This window comes from Sus scrofa, chromosome 8 (assembly GCF_054392235.1).
Source record: "Sus scrofa isolate SSC_HxYL_T2T_F1_AM1 chromosome 8, Sscrofa_HxYL_maternal_Yorkshire_Landrace_v2.0, whole genome shotgun sequence".
Classification (NCBI taxonomy): domain Eukaryota; kingdom Metazoa; phylum Chordata; class Mammalia; order Artiodactyla; family Suidae; genus Sus; species Sus scrofa.
Window position 1 is genome coordinate 118,059,819 of NC_139390.1, and position 24,325 is coordinate 118,084,143.

The following is a 24,325-nucleotide window of genomic DNA, read 5'->3' on the forward strand; positions in this document are numbered from 1 at the left end:
GGGATTTTGCTATTCGAAGGGAGAGAGCAAAAGGACAATAATATTTTTATCTCTATCACTCTCTGTCATGAACTAGAAGAAATGTGACTTTTCTCTAAAACAGCATTCTCTTTGCTTCACCATCCAACACCAAGATAGACACTGTAAAATATGCAGGAGTTTAAGAATTAAGTGGTTGCATTTAATCACTTAGAAGGAGGGGTTTAGATCTGTACCTGGTTTCCATGGATTAGCCTACAGAAAAATTTGCCCACTTGTTTGGAGGCACCACGTGTAATCTGTAATGAAATAGTTCTTCTTCTTTGACTTTTCAAATATGCTCATTTAAAAACAGATCTGTAAACAGATCTTATGTACGTGTGTGTATATGTGTGTGTCTGTGCAAATATATGTGTGGGGATATATACGATCTTCCTTGACTTATCACAGGAGTATGTCCTGATAAGCCCATCATAAACTGAAAATATTATAAATGGAAAAAACATGTAATACACTTAACCTACCAAACATCATAACTGAGGCCAACCAGGAGTTCCTTTTGTGCCTCAGCAGTATCAAACCAGACTAGTATCCATGAGGATGTGGGTTCAATACCTGGCCTTGCTCAGTGGGTTAAGTCTCCTTTGTTGCCGCAAGCTGCTGTGTAGGTTGAAGACAAAGCTTGGATCTGGTGTTGCTGCTGCTGTGGCTGCGGTGTAGACCAGAAGCTGCATCTCCAATTCAGCCTCTAGCCTGGGAACTTCCATATGCCATGAGTGAAGCCCTAAAAAAAAAAAAAACAGTTAAAATTAAAAATAAATAAATGAGGCCAACCTACCTTAAATGTGCTCAGAACACTTACTTTAGCCTATAGTTGGGCAAAATCATCTAACACAAAGTTTATTTTATGATAAAGTGTTGAATATTTTATGTAATCTAGTGAACACTGTACTGAAAGGGAAATACAGATGGTTGTCTGGGACATAATGGTTTTAAGTGTATTGGTTGTTTGCCTTCATGATCACATAGCTGCCTGGGAGCTGCAGCCGAGGCCACTGCCCAGCATCACGGGAGAGTATGCTACCACGTATTGCTAGCCCGGGGAAAGATCCACATCAAAATTCAAAGTCCAGGTTCTACAGAATGTGTATTGCTTTCACACCATCATAAAGCCAAAAATATCACAGGTCAAACTATTGTAAGTCTAGGGGAGTCTGTGATACACCAAACATGTATGTGAAAGAGACAGATGCAGCTTCACTATAATTTAGGGTTTTGTTTTGTTTTTTCCCTACAATTAGCCAATCTCTGACTCCAAATCCTTGGTTGGGAGTCCAGAATTTAAACTGAGTTTTGGCTTTAAGTGGGAACGTAACCTAAGTTTTAGTATTTTTATCTATGGAGTTCCATAGAAGAAATTAAGTGGTTTAGGACGACCACAACAATTCATGAAAATGTATTAATTTTCACTGACTGTTTCATGACAAATTTTAAAGGGAGGTAGCAATGAAAATGTACAAATGCTGGGATTATACTGAAACGTCTTTAATTTTTTTAGTTGAAGGATTTGCAAAAGATAAATGTTATGAAATATTTTTTAAGAAAGCCTGTGATGCCATATCACATCACAATAATTTTCTAAGCAGCTCACCACAGTATAGAAGCATAGAAATTGTCACATATGTTAAAATATGGCCCATTTATTTTTTTGTCAAGAGCAGTAATCCCTGAAATCATCTTTGAATAGTAAATATATTGTATCACTTAATGTATTTAGTTGATAACTCTGCACCCTTGATTTTTCCAAGTCTTTTTTTTTTTATTCTCTGTCTAGTTCTACACATAGCAACAACTTATGGTAAATGTTGTGTCAGATTACAGCAAATTATACCATTTTACTTATCTCAAATTTCAAAACGTGTCCCCTTTAACTTTGTTTTAGTTCACAAAGGCCGCCATAACAAAGTGCCACAAAGTGGGTGGTTCAAACAACAGAAGTGTATGGTCTCACAGTTCTGGAGGCAAGAACTCTGAGATCGAGGTGTCTGCAGGGTTGGGTCCTTCCGAGGGTGTGAGGGAAGGGTCTGTCCCAGGCCTCTCTCCTGGGCTTGTTGATGGTCATCTTCTCTCTCTGCCTCTTCACATGGCCTTCCCCCAACATGTGTGTCTGCCTTCAGATTTCCCCTTTTTATAATGATACCACTCATTGAATGAGGGGCTACCCTAATGACCTCACTTTAACTGGATTACCTCTGTAAAGACCTTTTCTCCAAATAAAATGATATTAAGGCACTAGGATTTAGGAGTCAACCTATAGATTTGGCAGAGATCCCAGAAATCAATGAAAGACGTCATTGTAGTTTTCTTTATGTTATTCTTACATGATATAGACACACGCACACACATACATATATAATCTGAGTAAAGAAACAACCTCAGAGCACATCAAAGCCACGTCTCTGTGACTATCGCCAGCTCAGATTAAGATGAAAGCAGTGAGTCTATGTGTGAAAGCCCACTGTCCAAACAGATTCACTCACGTTTGTCCTAGAGGTAATAAATAAATAAATAAATAAATGGCTATGTAAATTAGAATTTTTGTTCTAGTGAGAAATGACAGAAAATCTAGCCCAATTTGGCTTAAACGAAAAGGAAATGTATTGGCTCCTGTAACTGAAAAGTCTAAAGGTAGGACTGGTTTGGGGTATGACTGGATTCAAGGCTTAGGTAATAGCATCAGGATGAAATTTTTCTGCTTTACTCATCTCCGTCTTTGTCTTGTTGGCTTCATCCTTTCAGATGTAAGTCCTTAAGAAGAAATTTTCCGCAGTCATCTACAATATTCTCTTTGTATCTTACTATCTCAAGATTGGGTCATGTGCTCATGCTAAGCGTGGGGACTGGGAAAAGCAAAGCTCTAAGTCTGAACTCACAAACCGCACATCTAGAATCAGTGGTGGAGTGAATTCTAACTGAGCAGACTAAAAGTGGGAGAAAAGATGATCCCTTTGACATTGAGGCAATTGAATAGGAGACACCAAAATCAACAAATACCATGAAGGCCCAAGTGACGAACCCAGAAGTCAATGGGTCAACTTGGGAATAGCATTTCCTTACTTGTATAAGATCTCTCTCAATTCAATGCATATTAACAATGAGTTTTCAGGACCCATTTCAGAATTCTCATATAATGCTGAATTTATCTATAAAATGGATATCAGCTAAACTCACGTCCGCCAAACTTCTGCAGAAGTTGCCAAATAACTGATAACTGAAAACAATGTCTTTGGGTACAAATAACTAATGTGACATAAGAATGGAGAAGACTATAGACAATAGCCAATAAAGAATAAGCTTAAGGAGTTCCCGTCGTAGCGCAGTGGTTAACGAATCCGACTAGGAACCATGAGGTTGCGGGTTCGGTCCCTGGCCTTCCTCAGTGGGTTAAGGATCTGGCATTGCCGTGAGCTGTGGTGTAGGTCGCAGACACGGCTCGGATCCTGCATTGCTGTGGCTCTGGCATAGGCTGGCAGCTATAGCTCTGATTAGACCCCTAGCCTGGGAACCTCCATATGCCGCGGAAGCGGCCCCAGAAATGGCAAAAAGAGAAGAAAAAAAAAGGAATAAGCTTAAGTAAAACAAAGAAATTTTTTTCAAGTGACTTTTTTTTTCTTTTTATCTCTTGAGTAGTACAGTATCCAACTACTAAAGAGAAATCAATATTTTATCTTCCAATAGGCTAAGAGAAAAGGAAATGTTTAAAAATTTTTATTTGAAGGCTTAAGTTACTGAATCAAACTATTGTCTCTGGGTTCATCAAAACGGTGTCACAGATTAATGGAAATGATATTTCTGGGTCCACACTCAGACCAATTAAACAGGTATAACAGATTACTGGTTGCAAGTCTTTCATTTCAACTCTTATTGTTCATATGTTTGTGGAATCATATTTAAGACCTAGATCTGGAACATAAAAGAATACATGTGTATAGTGGCTTATTAGAGATGAACTACTTCTGTTCTAGCAGATTTTGTGACATTGTTCCTCAGCATTATGTAGTTTTTCATTTTAAACTCAAACAAGTTGATCCTCTAGATGGTCACCACCTTTGGATTTCTTTGCCCTATTTTTTTTTTTTGGCTTTTTTTATTTTAATTTTTTTTTTTTTTTTTTTTTTGGTCCAGAGATGGAAGCAAGCTCTGAGCCAAAGAAGCATGACCAACTTTATCATTTTTGAGCAATAAGTTTGGTCTGCGTTACATATGAATAAATATCACTGAAAATTACATTTCTTTTCTTCTCTCATTTCTGTACTGGGGAAAGGTATCCCCTTGTACTCCTCTCTCTCTCTCCTTCCTCTCTTTATTCATCAAAGAAGGTTCGTCAAAGGAGAAAGAATTAGACCAGGTGAAAGAACACTTTGGATTCTACTTAATATGAAATGAGTTTCAATTATCAAATTCCCTACAATGCACACCAAAGAACCAGCTGGAAGTGGTTAGGAAGTGTCAGCAATTTTTAAATGTGTTACTAATTATTTCTGTATCTCGTCAACAAATCAACACTTTTATTCTTGGTAATCATGACTCACCCTCTTCATCCATTCATCATTTTGATTAACTTTTCCAACTGTGGTTATTTTCATGAAAAAAGTGACCCCCAAAAGGTGTTAGATGCTGGATGTCATTCAGGATCCACCTTCCAGCCACTTCTCTCCATCACTATATCCCGCAGTTTCTTACTCTGATCTATGACTTCAGTGAGAGGACTGGAGCATGAGTGCAGTGTTGCTAAAAATCTAAGTCCAGCTCTGACAAGGTTCTTTTACAGTGTGTCCTATAAGAACTGTATTTTGAGTACTATACTCTGAAATCTTTTCAACATTACACAAAGGTGGGAAATAGGTGTGCATTACCACATGTATGTATAGATTTCAATCTTACCATCTTTTAGCCATGAGATGAGGGGCTCCCACAGTATTCCTAAAAGCCAAACCTGACAGGTCTTAGACCAGAAGTTACATTCATAAATACTTGTTCAATAAACAAACGAAAGAAGGGATGTTGCCTAATGTATAAATCAAATACAATAAGGAAATATTTCACAATCTGGAACATCACATCTCCTCTAGACAGGCTGAGTTATGCTACTAGAAGGCCATTGCTCAATTGAGCACTTTATTGAATGTCTAAATATGAGTTTGATAGAATAAGCCAGGAAAATGTGCATTCATTTTCCAAAATACTAAGGGATCCCTGAAGTGAAGAGGTAAGCTGGAGGGAAGTGCTCAGTAAAGAGGGAGAGAGAAAATCCAGAATGGCAGCAGAGCCCTAAGGAGAGCAAGAATCACTAATATGGAGTTTTCTAATGGTTTGCTCTAGAATATGTCATGTAGTAAGACATTCTTCTGCCTTCCTACAAAATACTCAGTAAATTGTACATTTTTCACTAATGTGGATAATCTTTGGGGGAACTTGGAAGTTGGAAGTTTTCTGGTCTTGCTAGCCACTCTCCTGGGTAAAGATGGCTCCCAAGAATACAAGACTCTGAAAGTATAAATCCGTGGGTGGCAATTTTTCAGAAATCATAGAAAGACTGACAGCTTACACAAGTAACCCATAAGACTGGGGGCACAATTCAACTCTACCTAGATCAGATGGTGCAAGGAGACCAAGCTGCCATCCAGATCCCATGCTACCCAATCAGAGTGGAAGAATGGAAGACTCAGAGGGAAAGGAGTAGGATGCTCTTTGAATATCTTCTCCACTGTGCAGCTTTCAGTGGGTCCCCCATCCAGCATCACCCAATTACCACCAAACAGCTCTGACAATGACACCTTTCTTCTGACTAAGCTCCTAATAAATTATCAGTATTTATGATTATTATGGTACCTAACATTTATTAAGGTCATGCAATGTGACAGTCATGGTGCTAAGACTTAACAAGTGTTATCTCACTTATGAGTATTTATAATATTCCTCTTGATGTAGGAAATATTATGCCTGGAACAGTGATGTATAAACACTCTTTCAATGAATGGATGAATTAATATTAACAGCTAGTATTTACTCAACCCTTAGTACATGCCAGACACTGCTCTAAGCTTTTTCCATAAACTAATGCAGTGAATCCTTAATACAATCCCATGAGGTAGATAATATTATTATTCCTATTTTTATGGCTCAGAGAAGTTAAAGACTTGCTTATAGCCATACAATCTGGCTTCAGATTCCACTCTCTTAACCACACTGTCTTCCAAATGAATGATCTAGGGAAAATTTAAAGAAATTAAATAAGTTCACCTGTCAAGTGAGAGCAGACATGGGACTCAAACTCAGGCCTTGCTGTCCTCAAAATCCACACTCTTAGTATTACATGTAAAAGAAATCAAAAGCATTAGTTAATTCATAACTAGGTGGGTTTTCCAATATCAGAGTCCAAATCTTCTTCAAGTCCCTCACAAATTTTGGAGGGTCTGGATCAAACTTGACAACCTAGAAGTGATGTCAACTGGGCAGTCAGAGAAGGGGGAGTCAGAAGTACCAGTAGAAGAGGTCAAAGACAACCATTAAAGGGAACAATCTTTTTTTTCAATCATTTATTTTTTATTACTCAATTAATTTATTACACTTATAGTTGTACAATGATCATCACAATCCTGTTTTATAGGATTTCCATCCCACCACCCCAGAACATCCCTCCACCCCACAAACGGTCTCCTTTGGAAACCATAAGTTTTTCAAAGTCTGTGAGCCAGTATATGTTCTGCAAAGAAGTTCATTGTGTCCTTTTTTCAGATTCCACATGTCAGTGAAAGCATTTGATGTTGGTGTCTCATTGTGTGGCTGACTTCACTTAATTTCTAGGTCCATCCATGTTGCTAAAAATGCCATTATTTCATTCCTTTTAATGGCTGAGTAATATTCCATTGTGTATATGTACCACAGCTTCTTGATCCACTCCTCTGTCCATGGACATTTAGGTTGTTTCCATGTCTTGGCTATTGCAAATAGTGCTGCAATGAACGCTGGAGTACATATGTCTTTTCGAGTCTTGATTTTCTCTGGATAGATGCCCAGGAGTGGGATTGCTGGATCAAATGGTAGTTCTATTTTCAGTTTTCTGAGGAATATCCATACTGTTTTCCACAGTGGTTGCACCAATTTACAATCCCACCAACAGTGTAATAGTGTTCCCTTTTCTGCACACTCTCTCCAGCACTTATTGTTTGTAGACTTTTGGAGGATGGCCATTCTGGCTGGTGTAAGGTACCTCATAGTGGTACAATTTGGTTTGCATTTCTCTAATAATGAGAGATGTTGAATATCTTTTCATGTGTTTTTTGGCCATCTGTATGTCTTTGGAGAATCATCTTCTTCCCATTTTTTGATGGGTTGTTTGTTTTTTGGTATTGAGCGGTAGGAGGTATTTATAAATTTTGGAGATTAATCCCTTGTCAGTCAATTCATTTGCAAGGATTTTCTCCCATTCTGTGGGTTGTCTTTTCGTTTTGTTTAGGGTTTCCTTTGCTGTGCAGCAATTTAAAGTGGGCATAGAGGGAACCTACCTCAGTATAATAAAGGCCATATATGACAACCCCACAGCTAACATCATTCTCAATGGTGAAAAGCTGAAAGAATTCCTGCTGAGATCAGGAACAAGACAAGGGTGTCTGCTCTCGCCACTACAAGCTTTGGAAATCCTAGCCACAGCAATTGGAGAAGTAAAAGAGATAAAAGGAATCCAAATTGGAAAGGAAGAAGTAAAACTATCACTATTTGTGGATGACATGATACTATACCTAGAGAATCCTAAAGACTCTACCAGAAAATGGTTAGAGCTCATCCATGAATTTGGCAAAGTCAGAATACAAAATTAATACACAGAAATCAATGGCATTTCTATATACTAACAATGAAAGATCAGGAAGAGAAATTAGGGAAGCAATTCCATTTACCATTGTATCCGAAAGAATAAAATACCTAGGAGTAAACCTACCTAAAGAGACAAAAGACCTGTATTCTGAAAACTATAAGATACTGATGAAAGAAATCAAAGATGACACAAATAGATGGAAAGATACACCATGCTCTTGGATTAGAAGAGTCAATATTATCAAAATGACTATACTACCCAAGGCAATCTACAGATTCAATGCAATCCCTATCAAATTACCAAGGACATTTTTTACAAAACTCTAACAAAAATACTTTAAAGTTTGTTTGGACACACGAAAGAGCCAGGATAGCCAAAGACATCCTTAAAAAGAAAAATGGAGCTGGAGGAATCAGGCTCCCAGAATTAAGACCATTCTATAAAGCAACAGTCATCAAAACCATATGGTGCTGGCACAAAGATAGAAATATAGATCAATGGAACAGGATAGAAAGCCCAGAATTAAACCCACACACCTACAGCCAACTAATCTATGACAAAGGAGGCAAGGACATACAATGGAGAAAAGACATCCTGTTCAATAAATGGTGCTGGGAAAACTGGACAGCCACATGGAAAAGAATGAAATTAGAGCACTCCCTAACACCATACACAAAAATAAACTCAAAATGGTTTAAAGGCCTAGATATAAGACCAGATACTATAAAATTTTTAGAGAAAAACATAGGCCAAACACTCTCCGACATAAATGACAGCAACATCTTCTCAGATCCACCTCTTAGAGTCATGACAGTAAAAACAAAAATAAACAAATGGGAACATTATTCTTGATTAAACAGGCATTGTGGCACCAAATCAGGGCTGGCTTCATGGGCATACAACCAGTACAGCCACATGGGGCTCCATGCTCAGAAAACCCTTGCACTTGGAATTTAATACTCTGTAGCCTCTATCTTGAAAAGACAATCTAAGGAAAACAGGGCTTAGAGAAGTTAAATAATTTGGCTCAGATCATCCACCAATTGAGATTATTTGAATGTGTCTTTCGTAAGTGAAATCTGATGGGGAAAGAGACACACGTGGATCCAGGGCTTCACTAAGGAGTGACCCACCTTTACAGAATGTCTTTGTTTGTCTCTTTTGTTTTTTGGCCACACCCATGGCTTGTGGAAGTTCCTGGGCCAGGGATCAAACCTGTGCCATAGCAGCAGCAAGTCTGGATCCTTAATCCACTGTGCCGCAATGAAACACCTTCCCACCAACCCAGGATGGGTTCTTAGTTACCTAGTCTCTACTCAGCCTCCTTTCCCTGGTCTACCCTGTGACTGCCAGCACCTGAGCTTTAAGGGAGGGAAGGCTCAAAATCTGTTGTCACTTGCCCTTTAGTCTCAGAAGGGCCTGGGTGCAGGTGCAGAGAGGATACGTGTTGGGCATAGGCCCCATGACATCCTACAGCAGATCAATGTAGTGATTCTTCCTACCCTGGACTGGCAGCAAAACACAAGATTTCATGGGCAACGTGACATGGCTCTTTAACCCACTCCCGAGCCAGGTATCAAGCACATTCCAGAATGGAGGTTGTGATCCACCCAGGATCATCTATCTACCATATGTTGGGACATGGGCCTGTGATAAGGAGAGGGTGACTTCCCTGACTCACTAGGAGTCTAGCATTTTCATTTTGCACAAACTACACCAATTACATAACCATCCCTCCACCAGATCAACACAAACTTTTAACCACATGGTTGGAAACTGAATTGCAATTCCATTTTCACCTAGCTTAGCACTAAAATAGGTAGAAGAGTAGAAAAATAAATTTATGATTAGGTCTGCAAATTAAAAGACAACATCTTGCCCACATCAAGACATTTAATAAAAATGGCAAAAATTAAAGATAGCAAGAGGATTCTAAAGTCAGCAAGAGCAACACAAAGTGTTAATTACAAGGGAACCCCCATAAGGCTATCAGCTGATTTCTCTAAAAGACAGCATCTGGAATCCCATTATTTTACAACAGCCATATTTCCATGGTAATGTTTAATCTTGCTAGTTTGTGTGTGTGTGGCTAGTTTATTTTCACCCACATTCAAAGTTCTTCAGACAGATGACTAGACTAGCAGTCAGGAAAAAATTGTTATTGTCCCAACTGTGCCTCTAACCTGCCATGAGGAATTGAAGAAGAGTTTAACTCCTCTGGCTTTCAGATTCTTTGACTATAAAATGAAATAGATGGATTAAGATCTCTGAGATACTCCCAACTCTAAGGTCTAAGATTTTGATTCCTGTATTTTTAATCTTTAGAAACGTCATACTCATACAATCACCCATAGATGCATGTCTCAAAAGCTATAATATTAATTACAGTTGTTGGTCCTTACCATGATGAGCGCTTTATATGCATTATTTCCTTCAATCCTCAACATTTTTCAAGAAAAAAATTGGCTGCTGTTGAACTTATTTCTGGATAAGCAATTTTTTTTATTTTGTCCTTTTGGAAAATTAGATTTGTTTAGGAAGTGGTCAATTTTGCTAAATTTTCTGAGTTTTTTCCATAAAATTGTTTGCAATATCATCCTATGTGTTTATGTCTGCAGCGCAGGTAGTAGTGTCCCCTTTTCATTTCTGTGGTTGATTTCTTGTACCCTCTCTTTTCTCTTATTAACAAATCTAGACTGAAGTTTGCTAGTTTTATTTTACTGAACACTTTATGATTGTCCTCTGTTTTCTCATTTCAAGCTAAGAGAGTAGTTGGAAATTAAGAGATAAGGTCAAGGAGGTAACAGTGGGAGGCGGGGGATTTTAGTCTAAGTGAAAAGGAAAGCTACTGTACGGTTTTGAGCAGAAATGAGATATGATCTGACATGCGGTTTAAAAGATTTCTTTTTGTTAGAAACAGTATAATCAGGGCAGTGTTAAAATATGAAGATCAGTCAGGAGTCTATTAATCCAATCAAAGAATGATGATAGCTTTCATCAGGACAATAGCAGTAGAAGTGATGAAAAGAAAATAGGTTTGGGATGCATTTTAAAGGTAGGACCAACGTAATTTAATGAGGTATTGGATGTGGAATAAGAGTGTCAGAGAAGAGTCAAGGATTTCATCAAGGTTTATGGCCTGAGCAACTGAAAAATGGGAGTTGTCGTCAACCAAGGTAGCTCTGCTTTGGTTTTGTTTGTTTGACAGTGTGAGGGATTTCAGAAGTTCTGTTTTGAACACACTGATTTTGAAATGTCTGTTAGACATCTAAGTGGAAAAACTGAGTAGGCAATGGAAGAGAGATCGAGCTGAGGATGTAAATGAGGAGGGTCAGGGACCTACAGATGGTATTCAAAGCCTTAAAATCAGGTTCACTGAGGGACGGAATGCAAAGAGATAAAGAAAACTAAGAATGAGCTTCTAGGGCACTTTCCAACTCTAAAATGTAAGACAGGAGTTCCTGTAGTGGCTCAGTGGGTTAAGAATCTGACTAGCATCCATGAGGATGAGGGTTTGATCCCTGGCCTTGTTCAGTGGGTTAAGGATTCGGCATTGCCAGGAGCTGCAGCATAGGTCACAATTGTGGCATCCAGTGTTGCTGTGGCTGTGGTGTAGCCCAGCAGCTGTGGCTCTGATTCGATCCCTAGCCTGGGAATTTCCGTATGCCGAAGGTGCGTCCATAGAAAGCAAAAAAGAAAAAAAAAAAGGCAAGACAAAAGGGGAGGAACCAGTGAGGAAGACAAAGAAGGTGAGACCAGCAAAGTAGAAGGGAAACCAAAAGAATGTGATGTCCTGGAAGCCAAAGGTAGATATACAGCCAAGAGTAGGGAAAACTCAACTGTGTAAATGTTACTCATGGGTCAAGGAAAATGAAGACTAAGAACTGACCTTTTGATTTAGCAAAATAGAGGTCATTGGTTACCTTGGTGGAGAGGAATGAAAGCCTGCTTATGATGAGTGGGTTAAGAGAGAATGGGAGAAATAGAATTGAAGACAGGGAGTAGAGACAATTCCTTTAAGGAGCTTTGTTGTCAGAGGAACAAAGCAAAAGTGGTTGATGGAAGGAGAACAAGGTCAATAAAATTCGTTGTTATTGTTTTAGATGGGAGAAAAACAGCATGTGTGTATGCCGAGGTGAATAATTGTAAGCAGAGAGGAGGCGTGGCTGGAGCAATGTCAGGAGAAGGTGAGAAGGAGTAGCATCCACTGCACAATAGAGGGTGGACTTTCAGTAAGAGCATGGATACTTCACCAAGGTGGGAAGGCAGAGTATGGGAATATAATGCTGACAAGCAGACATGATGTTGGGAATCTGTGGATGTTCTCATTAAAAAAGGAAGAAGGTTGTCTGCTAAGACTGAAAAGGGAGGAAGAAGTGTTAGAATTTTGAAAAGAAAAAAAAGCATGAGATAGTCATCTAGGCAAGTGGATGAGTGAATTGATCATCTACAGAAAGTACCTTTGTTTGGTAGCATTCAATTTAAAGAGATAGCATTCAATGTGATTGCATGTTTTAAGTTTTGCATCCACCATGTTCAGTGAAATAAGTACACATGGAGAAAAGCAGAAACTTGAATTTATCTGTAGTTTCTCCAAGCCAACTACAGTGAAGCCCAAGGACAAAATTGTCGAGGGAATAGATGAGTGATTTATATCGATTGCCTCTGGCATTCAAGTGATTTAGGAGGAGAATAACAATATCATGGGAATGAGAGATATTGAAATGTTGGTGGGATCAATGTATTGGAGGTCACAGCAGGATAGAAGAATTGTACATTTTGATCTGAAAATTCCTTCATGACTTGCCAACTTGTTTATGCTTTAAGAATTTCTTTAAAATTAATCCAGCATGTTTAGTTCAGCAGTTGCTCCAAATGATCCTCGCCAATCTAGTACCAGAAATAGAACCTCTCCTAGCTTTTAAACTTGTATTTACTTGTTTATTCATTTATTCACTTATTCACTTATTTCCTTCCCTCAAATATCCATCCAAACACAACACCCTGCTGACTTTGCTCTGCCATGCCTTCTGCTTGCCAACACTCAGTATAGGTATTCTGTAGCTCATTTCATATCTTGATTATTGCTACAGCCTCCTAATTAGTTTCTTTTTGAATTGATTTTACAGCTATTAGAATAAGGGTTTTCAAGTGTTATTTTGCTTATTACTTACCATATGGATAACTGAACATCAAAGAATTAAATTCTTTGCTGTCTTCAATTTTCAAAATTCAGTAAGGTATATAATTATTTTTAAATATGAAAGTGTCCCTCATAGGCATTCTAATGTCTTCAATGGTTTGCATTGTGTGTTTTCTTGCAAAAATGTGCACTGTTTGGTGGTTTTTACTCTTTTCACTCATAACTTTAAGATACATCAAGTTTACTGGGTACAGATCTAGTTCATTGTTTCATACAGTTACTTAGTACTCAAACAGTGAGCCACTAAGCACACTATCTATCTATCACTTTCCAAGGGACAGAAACCCCACTTGCCTCAGAATCCCCACCACTATAAATAATACCGTAACACGTGATCATTTTCTTTAGCATAATACTATACCCAGGAATAGAATTACTGGGTCATAGACGTAGGTTTAGTCATTTTTGGAGAGATGGCTTTCAGAATGGCTACTCTGGTTTACCTCCCACCAGCAGATATGAGGGTCTCACATCCCTGACCACACTTGGTATCATATAGATTTCCAACCTAATTGATTCAAACTGATAATGCTTTTATGAAATAGTTGGGTAACAGGGACCTACTGTATAGCACAGGGAAATTTACCCAGTACTGTGTGGTAGCTTGTTTGGGAAAAGAACCTGAAAAGGAATGGATATATGTATACATATAACTGATTTGCTTTGCTGTATAGCTGAGATTAACACAATTTTGTGAGTCAACTATATTCCAATAAATTCTATAAAAAGATATTGCTTTATTTTTTAATTTGTTTATTTTCTGATTATAAATTAATTGAATATCTCAGTATTTTTAATGGGAATGAGAGTTTTCAATTACCTACATTGCCCATTCATATTCTTTACCTATTTTTCTACTGTATTTTTCTTGTTAATTCACATGCATCCCTTATATATTCTGGACATTTATCTTTTTAAGAAATTAATATCTTGAACATATGGATAATCCCATTCTGTTTGCTCTCAACTTTGCCTATGGTATCCTTCATTAATCATATCATTAATTTTTATATATTCACCATTTGCCTTAAACTGTGTTCTTTTGAAGTGTTAAGAAATCATTCCCCACCTCTAGATCACGGTATTAACTATGCTTTCTTCTATTAACCAGAATGTTTTACCTTCCACATCTAAAGTCTACTTTTAAGTCAAGTTATTTTTCTGAATTTTGTAAACAAGCTTTTCCCAACATTTTCCAAATTCTTTTCCTCTCAATTTGAGATAGAAACTTTATTATAAAATTAAGTGTATATGCACACTCACAACTGAGTCCCTCTGTGCTTTTTTTTTTTTTTTTTTTTTTTTTTTTGTCTCTTTTAGGCCGCACCAGCGACATATGGAGGTTCCCAAGCTAGGGGTCCAATCAGAGCTGCAGCCGCTGGCCCACGCCACAGCCACAGCAACGCCAGATCTGAGCCGCATCTGCAACACCTATAGGTCACAGCAACGCCAGATTCTTAACCCACTGAGTGAGGCCAGGGATCGAACCCGCAACCTCATGGTTCCTAGTCGGATGTGTTTCCACTGTGCCATGATGGGAACTCCCCTCTGTGCTTTCTATTCCATCCTATTGGTCCATTTTTATTGTTGTTGTTGTTCTTGGACCAAATTTTCAATATCCGATAGGGCAAGCAAGACTCACCTTCACACACACATTCTTTATTCTTCTTAAATTTTATTGATTATTTATAAACAATGATTCTTCCTGGTACGGGGAAAATACAATTGTTATTTTGATTGAAATGATACTTATAGATTAAATTTATAGATTAATTCAAGAAGTGCATGGTATTTTCACAATAGCATTCCAACTGGAAGGATGAAATGACTGTTTATAAATATCATCATTTATGTCTTTAACAGCCTTAAATTTTCCACACACACAAGAAAAATTGTATGTTCTTAAGTTAATTTAGATGCCCTATAGATCTTATTGCTACTTTGAATTTTATTTTCTAGTTGACTATGTGTTGTCTCTCCAACAGCATCTCATTCAGTGTCTTAAGAAACAGAAACTGGAGTTCCCATCGTGGCGCAGTGGTTAACGAATCCGACTAGGAACCATGAGGTTGCTGGTTCGATCCCTGACCTTGCTCAGTGGGTTAAGGATCCGGCATTACCATGAGCTGTGGTGTAGGTTGCAGACGCGGCTCGGATCCCGCGTTGCTGTGGTTGTGGTGTAGGCCGGCAGCTACAGCTCCGATTAGACCCCTAGCCTGGGAACCTCCATATGCCGCGGGAGCAGCCCTAGAAAAAGGCAAAAAGACAAAAAAAAAAAAAAAAGAAAGAAACAGAAACCAACAGGTGTCTCAATTCCAGTGCAGCTGACTTGAATACAGTAGAATGTTGCCCTGGCAGAACAGCTCAGTTTGGAAAATATGACAGATGAACGAATCAACAAACTGCATTTGGAATAACACACTTTATAGTTGTCTCGTACGCCTCTCATTCCCTACATTTTGGTGTGAACCTCCAACTGCCCAAATAAAGAGGAAAAAACTCGTTTCCCTCAACATGAAGAGTAATACACCGCTTTTTTTTTTTTTTTTTTTTTTTTTTTTGCATAAAAGCCAACACATGACAAGGAAACTGGGAGATTTGGGGTTTCATTTTAAAAAAGATGTGATCATGTCTGCACTCTAAGGAGAAGTAGCCATGAGAAAGAGAAAGCATATACACACCAAAGCAGCAGGAGGAAATTTGGGGAGAAGAGAATAGAGGGTGAGAGGTAAAAAGGAGGTGAAGTTCTTGGGATCAGAAAAGACGCTCTCACAGCTTCAGCTCACAGACATTTACTGAGTGTTGGCAATGCCCCAGTCCCTGTCGCCAACCCTAAAGAAATGGGATCAAGAAGACAGTCACAATCCATGTCCTCACAGAGCCCGGAAGATCAGGAGAGAGCCAGACATGAGTAAGTGAATATAATATCGTAAATAGAGGTACCACCTTAGAAAGAGGTAGGGACGTGTCCTCCTCTAAGATGAGGAAGATAAGGAGGGAAGAGCAAGATGTTAGGAAATGTCTTATCATTTCGAAAACTAAAACATAACAATATCTGCTATGAATGAAGGAAACCAATTTATAACGTGCCAAAGGAAGAGGACAAATTTTAAGCTACAACTCCAAGGACAAAATATGAATCAGTACAAGCATCAGTGGACCAGTTGAAACAGGGGAGCATAACGGTATGATTCCAGGATCTCTGTGAAATTACCTGGGATGCTTCTTAAAGGTGCTTCCCGTGCAGGCCCTATAGGGAGACCAACTAAATCAGAGTACATGTGCTGGGCCAAGGAACTACGTTTTCTTCTATCAAGTTATTTAAAGTTCCCGTTGTGGCTCAGTGGTTAACAAATCCAACTAGGAACCATGAGGTTGTGGGTTCAATCCCTGTTCTCGTTCAGTGGGTTAAGGATCTGGCGTTGCCATGAGCTATAGTGTAGGTCACAGACGTGGCTCGGATCCCACGTTGCTGTGGCTCTGGCGTAGGCCGGTGGCTACAGCTCTGATTAGACCCCTAGCCTGGGAACCTCCATATGCCGCAGGTGCGGCCCTAGAAAAGACAAAAAAAAAAAGTTATTTAGGAAATTTCTGTGCATACCAGAAGTCAAGGAGCACTGATGCAATTGGGCTGATCCCTATTATGTTTTGAGTTTCTCTGTCAAGTTTGGCAGGAAATTCCATAATTTTAAATCCTTTATAAAGAATATACATTTGATACTTTTAATTGAGTCTTTATACTTTCCCTCCTTCATCCCAATACTTTCTTTTCAAGAATGTATCTATTATTTGTTTTCTTTAAATTGTTGCAAGTTAGAGGGAATAAGAAGTTAATTTTTTTAATCAGTGAGTATAAATGATTTCATATTTGCAAAGTATTTTTTTCTTTCCAAGAGGAAAAATACCTACTTTAGAAGGAGTAAAAAAGGTATTCCATAAAAGACTGACAGAGACTATCAAATAGCATATATTTTAAATATTAGCTACATTCATAGTTTTCATGTTCTAATTCTTTCTTTATTCACATTTTATTAAAGTTTACTTTCAATTGAAATCTAAGAAATTAAAGTTTATTACATTTGGGCTATACTGAAAAGCAATTGACAGTTTAAATTTAAGTAGATGTGAGAAACATTAAGAAAGAAAAAATTGGAGTTCCCATAATGGCGCAGCGGAAACAAATCCGACTAGGAACCATGGGGTTGTGGGTTCGATCCCTGACCTCACTAAGTGGGTTAAGGATCCGGCATTGCCATGAGCTGTGGTGTAGGTCACAGACGTGGCTCGGATTCCAAGTTGCTGTGGTGTAGGCCAGCAGCTGCAGCTCTGATTAGACCCCTAGCCCAGGAACCTCCATATGCCACAGGTACAGCCCTAAAATGACAAAAGACAAAAATAAAGAAAGAAAGAAAAAGTTGGCAAGTACCTAAATAAAATCCTCGAATTTCACTGACAGCTTCAAATGCCAAACAAAATAGATAATGTAGGAAAGATCAATAGGAAATATTCTCTCAGAAACTATTTTCAAAATAACATTGTTACAGAAAGTAAATGGTCTGATAAACAGGTGTATATAAGATATAGATATATAGATATATTCCTATTAAAATGTTTCAAAACTTTTATAAATCTGTTACTGTTGAAAGAGGATAATTTCAAGATTTGATAAAATTATTAAATAAAATTTGTAAAAAACATTGATTCATTAAATTGTTGACAAAAATATTTTCTTTTTTTATTGTTGCACTCTAAATTTTAACCACAGTAAAAATTTCTCTGGAATGTGCTATATATTCAAGGTTTATCATCACCATCCAATCTAGAATTCTTAAAAATAACACCCGCAAAAGAAATGTTCTTTACCATTTGCCAGTAAGACATAGGGCAAAAAAAAGTATTTCTGCGCAGCAGAATAATAAAGAAAACCATATTCTAATGTTTAATTTAAAGTTATATCTTTTATTATGAATCGTTGAATAAGCACCTTTGCATATTATTTAATCTGTAAAGGACTATATTTTAAATGATAGATTTTTCAATATCCTAAATGCATACTGGACTCTGGTCTCCCTAGGCACAATTTATGTTGGTTTTTTAAACTGCTTATGGCTAATCCAAAGCTGAGACACTTAAGCATCCAAAATAAAAATTTTAATCCTCAAGTTTCTCAAGAGATAGATGACAGCCACAGAGAATTTTTTCCTCTCAAGCTGACTTTTTATAGATCAGCACTTCATAAATAAAAGAAACCTTATATAGCAGATTTCATCATTTTTATGTGATAATTTCAGTCAAACGAGTGATTGTTTCGCATTCAATGTGTCTCCTTGTCAATTCATGCAGCAGACATGAACCATAAAGGCCGTAGATGTTGTAAAATTAACAGTAAGAGTTTATACTTAGTGTTCCTTGCTCTGTGTCAGGCATTGTCCTAATTAATCCTTGATTCTGTACACAGCAGCAGGAAGGATTCTACGACCACCCCAGTGGGATCACGCCTCTGCTCAGTTCAGACCCTCCAGTCAGTTCCCAACTCACTCAGCCTGACAGCCAACATCCTCTCTCTAGCCTATAAGGCCCTGCACAATTTGTACACAGATGCTGTCCCTTACCGAATTTCCTACTCTGCTCTCTCAGGGCACGATGGCCTTCTTCCCATTCTTCCAACATGCCGGTCACAATCTGCCTTAGGGTCTTCTCAGCGGCTGTCCCCTTTGCCTGGAAACCCTCGTACCCAGATATCTGCAGGGGTTCCCCTCCACTTCCTTCGCCTTCTCAGGAACACCTTCCCTGTTGGCCTTTTCTAAATTCCCATAACTCCCCTCAACTCTTCCTATCACCCTGCCTGCTTCATTCTTCTCTAGCATTTTTTGCTAGCATCCTTTACATTGGTCTTATACATGTTTCATTTTCTTTTATTTTCTGTCTCCCACTAAAATAGAAGTTCCACGAGGGCAGAGATTTTGCATGTTTTGTTCACTGCCGTGGCCCCAAGTGCCTCGAAAACTAGATGGCGTATAGTAAGTGCTCAATAAATGTTTATTGAATTAATGAAAGAAAGAATTAAAGCATCTCACTTATTTCTGAAGCAAATAGAGGACACCCAGCTTGTGTAATGGTAGAGAAATTTAGGGTGTGGAAGCATTTGAAATTCCTGCCATGCGACAGTGGGTAAAGAATCCGATTACAGCAGCTTGGGTTGCTGCAGAGGTGTGGGTTAGATATCTGGCCTGGTGCACTGAGTTAACAGATCCAGCATTTCTGCAGCTGTGGCATAGATCACAGCTGCGGCTTGGACTCAGTCCCTGGCCTGGGATCTTCCTTGTGCCACAGGTATAACCATAAAAAGAAAATAATAAATAAAGTATGGAAGCACCAAACAATAATAGCAGAGATTTGACAGAAGTCCCCTATTAAAGAAGTCCCCTGCTAAAGTAAACCTTTTGGTAAGTTCTCCTTACCAAAGTGAGAACGAGGGGGAAAAGCAGTCTCTTTTCTGTCCCTCTGTTCATGGCTCATTTTTGGTGCTTAACAAATACGAGTTTCATACTTTTTGGTCCAATACTCTAAATCTTCTGGCTTTATGACGGAGTTGCATTTCTGCTCTTCACTAATCTGTAACATTTTAGTATCGAATCAATCTCAATTTGATTTGTATTTTCTGGTTTGAGCAAATCTAGATGGGAATATTTTATCAACATAAAAAGTATGAAGTTGGAAAGCACAAGACACTGTAATCGTGAGCATAAATCAGCACAAAGAGCAGCCTCATTCTTGTGGCATCTAAGTCATGGCAGTGGCCCAGGATCACAAAACTCTTCTGTAAGAAGCTGATGAATGTAGAATGCTGGCAGTGGCAACTCACCCTCTGTGAGGGGTGGAGGAGCATTTCTTAGGTCTTGTCATCCACTGTCAAACCCCACCTGCCCCCACTTTGTTCTGCCGTGACTTTCCATGTGCCCGTGCTGGCTCCACTCACCTTCACAGCCACCTGTTTAGGCTCAGCTGTGTTCTATGGCTAGTGATGGCCACAACTGGAGAATTCCAGTCACTTGCCTGCCAATGATGGTGGAAAGTTTGGGGCTATCAAGAAGTGGACTCTTAATAAGTACACATTAAATACTCTTTAAAGAGTGTCCAGGCTGGTGTGCTGCCAGTGTTGTCACCATGCTAGTTGAGCATGGCACAGTGGAAAGTTCATGGGCTTTGGGATGGGACAGACCTGGGTTCAAATTCCAACTATTTTTAAAATAGTTCCTATTTACTAAGAACTTACTGCATACCAGGCACTAAACTAAGCACTTTGCATTTATAAATCATCTGATACTCATGTATTATTATTCCCATTTTTACAGATGAGGAAATTGAGGCTTACTCATGTGCCCTAAAAGACATAGCTAATGAAGGGCAAAGCAGAGGCTTAACCCCCAATTATTCAAATCCCTCAACCACTGTTTTACAGTATGTGGGCTGAGAAAGTAACTTTATTAGCTCTTAAGAATTTAAATGAAAAAATATATATATAAATAACCAAGAACATAAGACTGCTCATTAAATGTAAAAAGTCTACTTTTTTCAATGTGATGATATTTGAAGAATTATGCCTATTCTATGTGTTAATAAATTGCTCTACATGCTTAAGAAAGAATTATTACTTTTAGAGATATATACAAAAGTAATTACAGGTGGAATAATATCACGCCTAAATTTTCTTCAAACTAATCTGATGGGTTAGAGGATATAGATGAAACAAGACATAATATTACTGAAGTTGTGATGAGTACACTGGGGATTATAGTACAATTTATTTTACTTCTATTTTATTTAGAAAGAATAAAAAGTGTTTTTAACATACCCCTTAAAATAATGTAAAGTATGTGTGTGCGCGTGTGTGTGTGCGCGCGCGCGCACACAGAAAGAGACTTTTTCTAGAAAGTCTCCATAAATGAGAAATAAACCCTTCTGCTTTTTATGAACAAAAGTGATCTTTAGATATATGGTTTATTAAATAAAAAGTTGCTCTAATATAAGACAATGGTTTATCTGTAGCCACATTTAAAAACTAAAACATGCAGTGCCATTAGTTATGTTGAAATTGCCCTTAAAACCACACCATCTCCTCTGAAGAACAACCCTAGACTGAAATGGTCACTAAATGAACAAAGTAGGTGTTTTCTGCTTCACACACAAAGCATTAAAATCTGGTCAACTATAAAAACAGAAGATTGGAGTGTTCTGACCAATAAGGTATTTAAAAGGCATAAAATACTGTGGATTTTTTCGCTGAAACATCTTTGAAAATACCGAGTTGGAAAAATACCAAGAAAGTACGAGATGAGTAATGCCAATAGATTTAAGTTTTAATCATGTCCTTCCCTTTTTCTCACAAAAACCTAAATGCACATAATGTGGGCTTTGTACTGTTGGATTTTTTTCATCTAAAGAATTAAGTGATACTAGACACCTAATATTTGCAAGAAGGCTCATTTGGTGAACTCACCAGATTTGTGAGCTATGTCTTCATTCCTAACATGGAAATGCAGGCGGTAATTTGGAGATGGCATGATAAAACATCCATTTTGAGAAAAAGAAAAAAGATTGTAAAGTTGTGTATGTTGAAGTAGTCACCAGGTAGAAACTTAAGATCTGTCAGCCCACCAAACTTTTTATCTGTTGGGAAAATATTTGCTGGTCTTTGTTATATTCACCAGCGAGGAAGACGCTGCAGGTGGTCAAGGTTTCAACATTGTAAATTTTTCACTTTTTCAAAAATCATTTTGTTGTTTTACCATAAATGACTCATTCAACCATGACAAAAAAAGGAGACAATTGAGTTGCACTCAATTAAGTAAATACTCAAAACTCTTTCGAGTACATATCCATAGAATCAGAATCTAAACTTTAGGCATAAAGGCAAGAATGACAACATCCCATCTAGTCCCTTCAACATTTTTGGTGAGTCACAGTCAGAAAGCACAATTTTCATTTTCTTCAGTCAGCATTTTTTAAAAGAGAGATGACACATGTTCTTAAAAAGAAATTTAGATCTTAAAAAAAAAATTCACTGCGGATTTTACAATTAAGAGTAGCATGTGAGGGAAAAAATGTACAGTCTTGAGTAGCTACATTACTTATTCTTTACTCTCCCACCACAATAACCATCAGCCAAATCAGAAAGAGAAAACTGAGGTTCCTCGGAGAGAGTGCCAAGCTCATAGACAGAAACTCCAATTTTCAATCCTGGTTTTGTCTCACACCTGCGTAAGTCCACTAACCGCTCGGTTTCCTCATCCATAAAATGATGATAATGATACTTCAGAGTTGGGAATATTAAGCTTAAATCAAACAGGTAGTTAAAGACCCAAATGAAACCAAAAAAATCTGTGTATATGACATTAATACATGAGCTAAAGACTTACATGTTTCACTAATAAAATATTAATGAATGAGCTAAAAAATAAATGCATGAGTTAAATACATACATGTTTCATTGAGGGCACAGCATGTTGCATTTAGAAATAGGATCCTGGGATATTTCTACTGGGGACAGATAGGAAGTGCTCTGTGGGAAAAGATGATCTTTCGGAGGACTTTTATGACATGAGTTCGAGGTTAGTTAACCTTAGTTTGGGCAAAATTTGTTTTAATATTTTTAATATTTGTACCACTTAGTGTTGTCAATTTGCCTCTGCATTTCTACCAAACGTTGATTTTCATTTGGGTGTTCATGCATTGATCATCTTTTCTTTGCTCAGCAAGTCAAAGAGCAGTCAAATCGTCATCCTTTAGGAGTTAGGTAGAGCCATTCTTTAAAATGACACTCAGAGAAAGCTTCTTTTCTAATAGCGGTTTTCATTTTAGTAATAATTTTCTTCAGGCCAAATTATAGTCAAGTCTTTGTTTTCTTGTCTATCACCTTCTTTTTCTGTTGTTGGTAATTTAGTCTCAGGAACAAAAAATAATCGAGACTAGAAAGGAAAAAGAAACAGAGAAAGATGGAAAAAAAACAATTATAGGGTAAGACAAACATAAAAAAGAACTAAAATGGTAACTGAGAAATGGAATGACGACAAGCCAAAATAAGCGATTTTAACATGACTAATCCTTATTATTCAGCAAAAATCCTAAGTTAGAGTTTGCATACCCATTCACTTTCATTAGTACAATGCGAAAGTCTAATAAAAGTAAAATAGCAATATTTTGCACAAAAATTCCTTTAAATGAGAAATTTGGAATTTTAACTTGTTAGCATTTTAATGACCTTTTATTGTTTAATCCTACAACACACCTAGTATTTCACTAGGCCAGTTTTTCTTAAAATGCATCGTCGTAAGCACATGCATGAATTTGCACACAGATGCTGTAAATGTGCAATGATACATTTCCACGATGTGTTTAAGTCACCTTTTTTCTGTCTGCCCGTTAAGATGACAGAATAAGACAACGAGTCTTGATAGTCTTGATAAAAATTGAAGAACAGTGTATCACTGACATCTTCATTCAATACACCCCTCCTGCCCAGAAAAGATGCTTTCAGAAACGTGTTTGGCAAACTTGATATTGTTCTTGTAGATCACGATGCTTCAGGAGCATGACTTCTCTGAGGAAACACTAGATCTTGTAACAGAAATATCTTTAAATCTTTTAGATAGCCAGTCCGCAGGGAAAGGTTTAAGAAAGGATCAAAGCTTGTCCTTTCAGCTTGAATTATTCCATTACAGCTGAATGTGACATAATTACAAAAGATGTTGGATGTGGAATCTCATCAGGATTATCTGACACTCATCTTTGTTGAAAAAGTCTCCCCAGCTGTTGCTCTGATCGCCCAAATGTGACAGGAGTACAGGGTACAAAAGTACTTGTAAGTGACCACTGCTTGGGGTGAGCTTAGCTTCCTTAGGCCATTTTGTGACTTTCCACAAATATCAATAGTATGGAAAAACAGAAAGGCTTGTTCCAAATATAGTTCCAGTTTCATCTGTAAAGCAGCTTAGAAAACATAAAAAAGCGGCGGCAGCAGTGGAGGCGGCAGCGGCGAGGGGCTTATCTTTTGGCACATTTTTGTTCGATGCAGCCAAACTCATTTAGCTATAAACATTTCAATCAGAAATGAGCATTTTGAACTCCTATGCCAGTCTGCGTATGTCCTTATTTGTTTATACAATCTCATCTTAATTTAGCGCTCCCCTATCATGATGCCTGTTAATGGCTTTGCTGGTAGAAATGCTTGTTATTGGGGATGATTCAGAAAGAGCATTTATGACCCT

The 24,325-nt window shown here is 37.9% G+C and overlaps 1 protein-coding gene and 1 long non-coding RNA gene across 6 annotated transcripts in view; one reads left to right on the forward strand and one right to left on the reverse strand.

Moving 5' to 3' along the window:
• CASP6 (caspase 6) overlaps positions 1-24,325 on the forward strand; it is a 1,021,045-nt gene that overhangs the window by 65,759 nt on the left and 930,961 nt on the right. The window lies entirely within an intron of this gene.
• The window catches only part of LOC146401004 (uncharacterized), a 161,259-nt gene that overhangs the window by 23,454 nt on the left and 113,480 nt on the right, over positions 1-24,325 (reverse strand). The window contains exon 4 of one of the 5 annotated variants that reach the window (XR_014813201.1): positions 6,283-6,344. The exons of 3 other annotated variants lie outside the window; for them this stretch is intronic. This is a non-coding gene — a long non-coding RNA (uncharacterized LOC146401004). Of the gene's footprint in view, positions 1-6,282; positions 6,345-17,783; positions 23,027-24,325 lie in introns of those variants that run through there. One more of the 5 variants, XR_014813200.1, reaches the window with a different exon arrangement.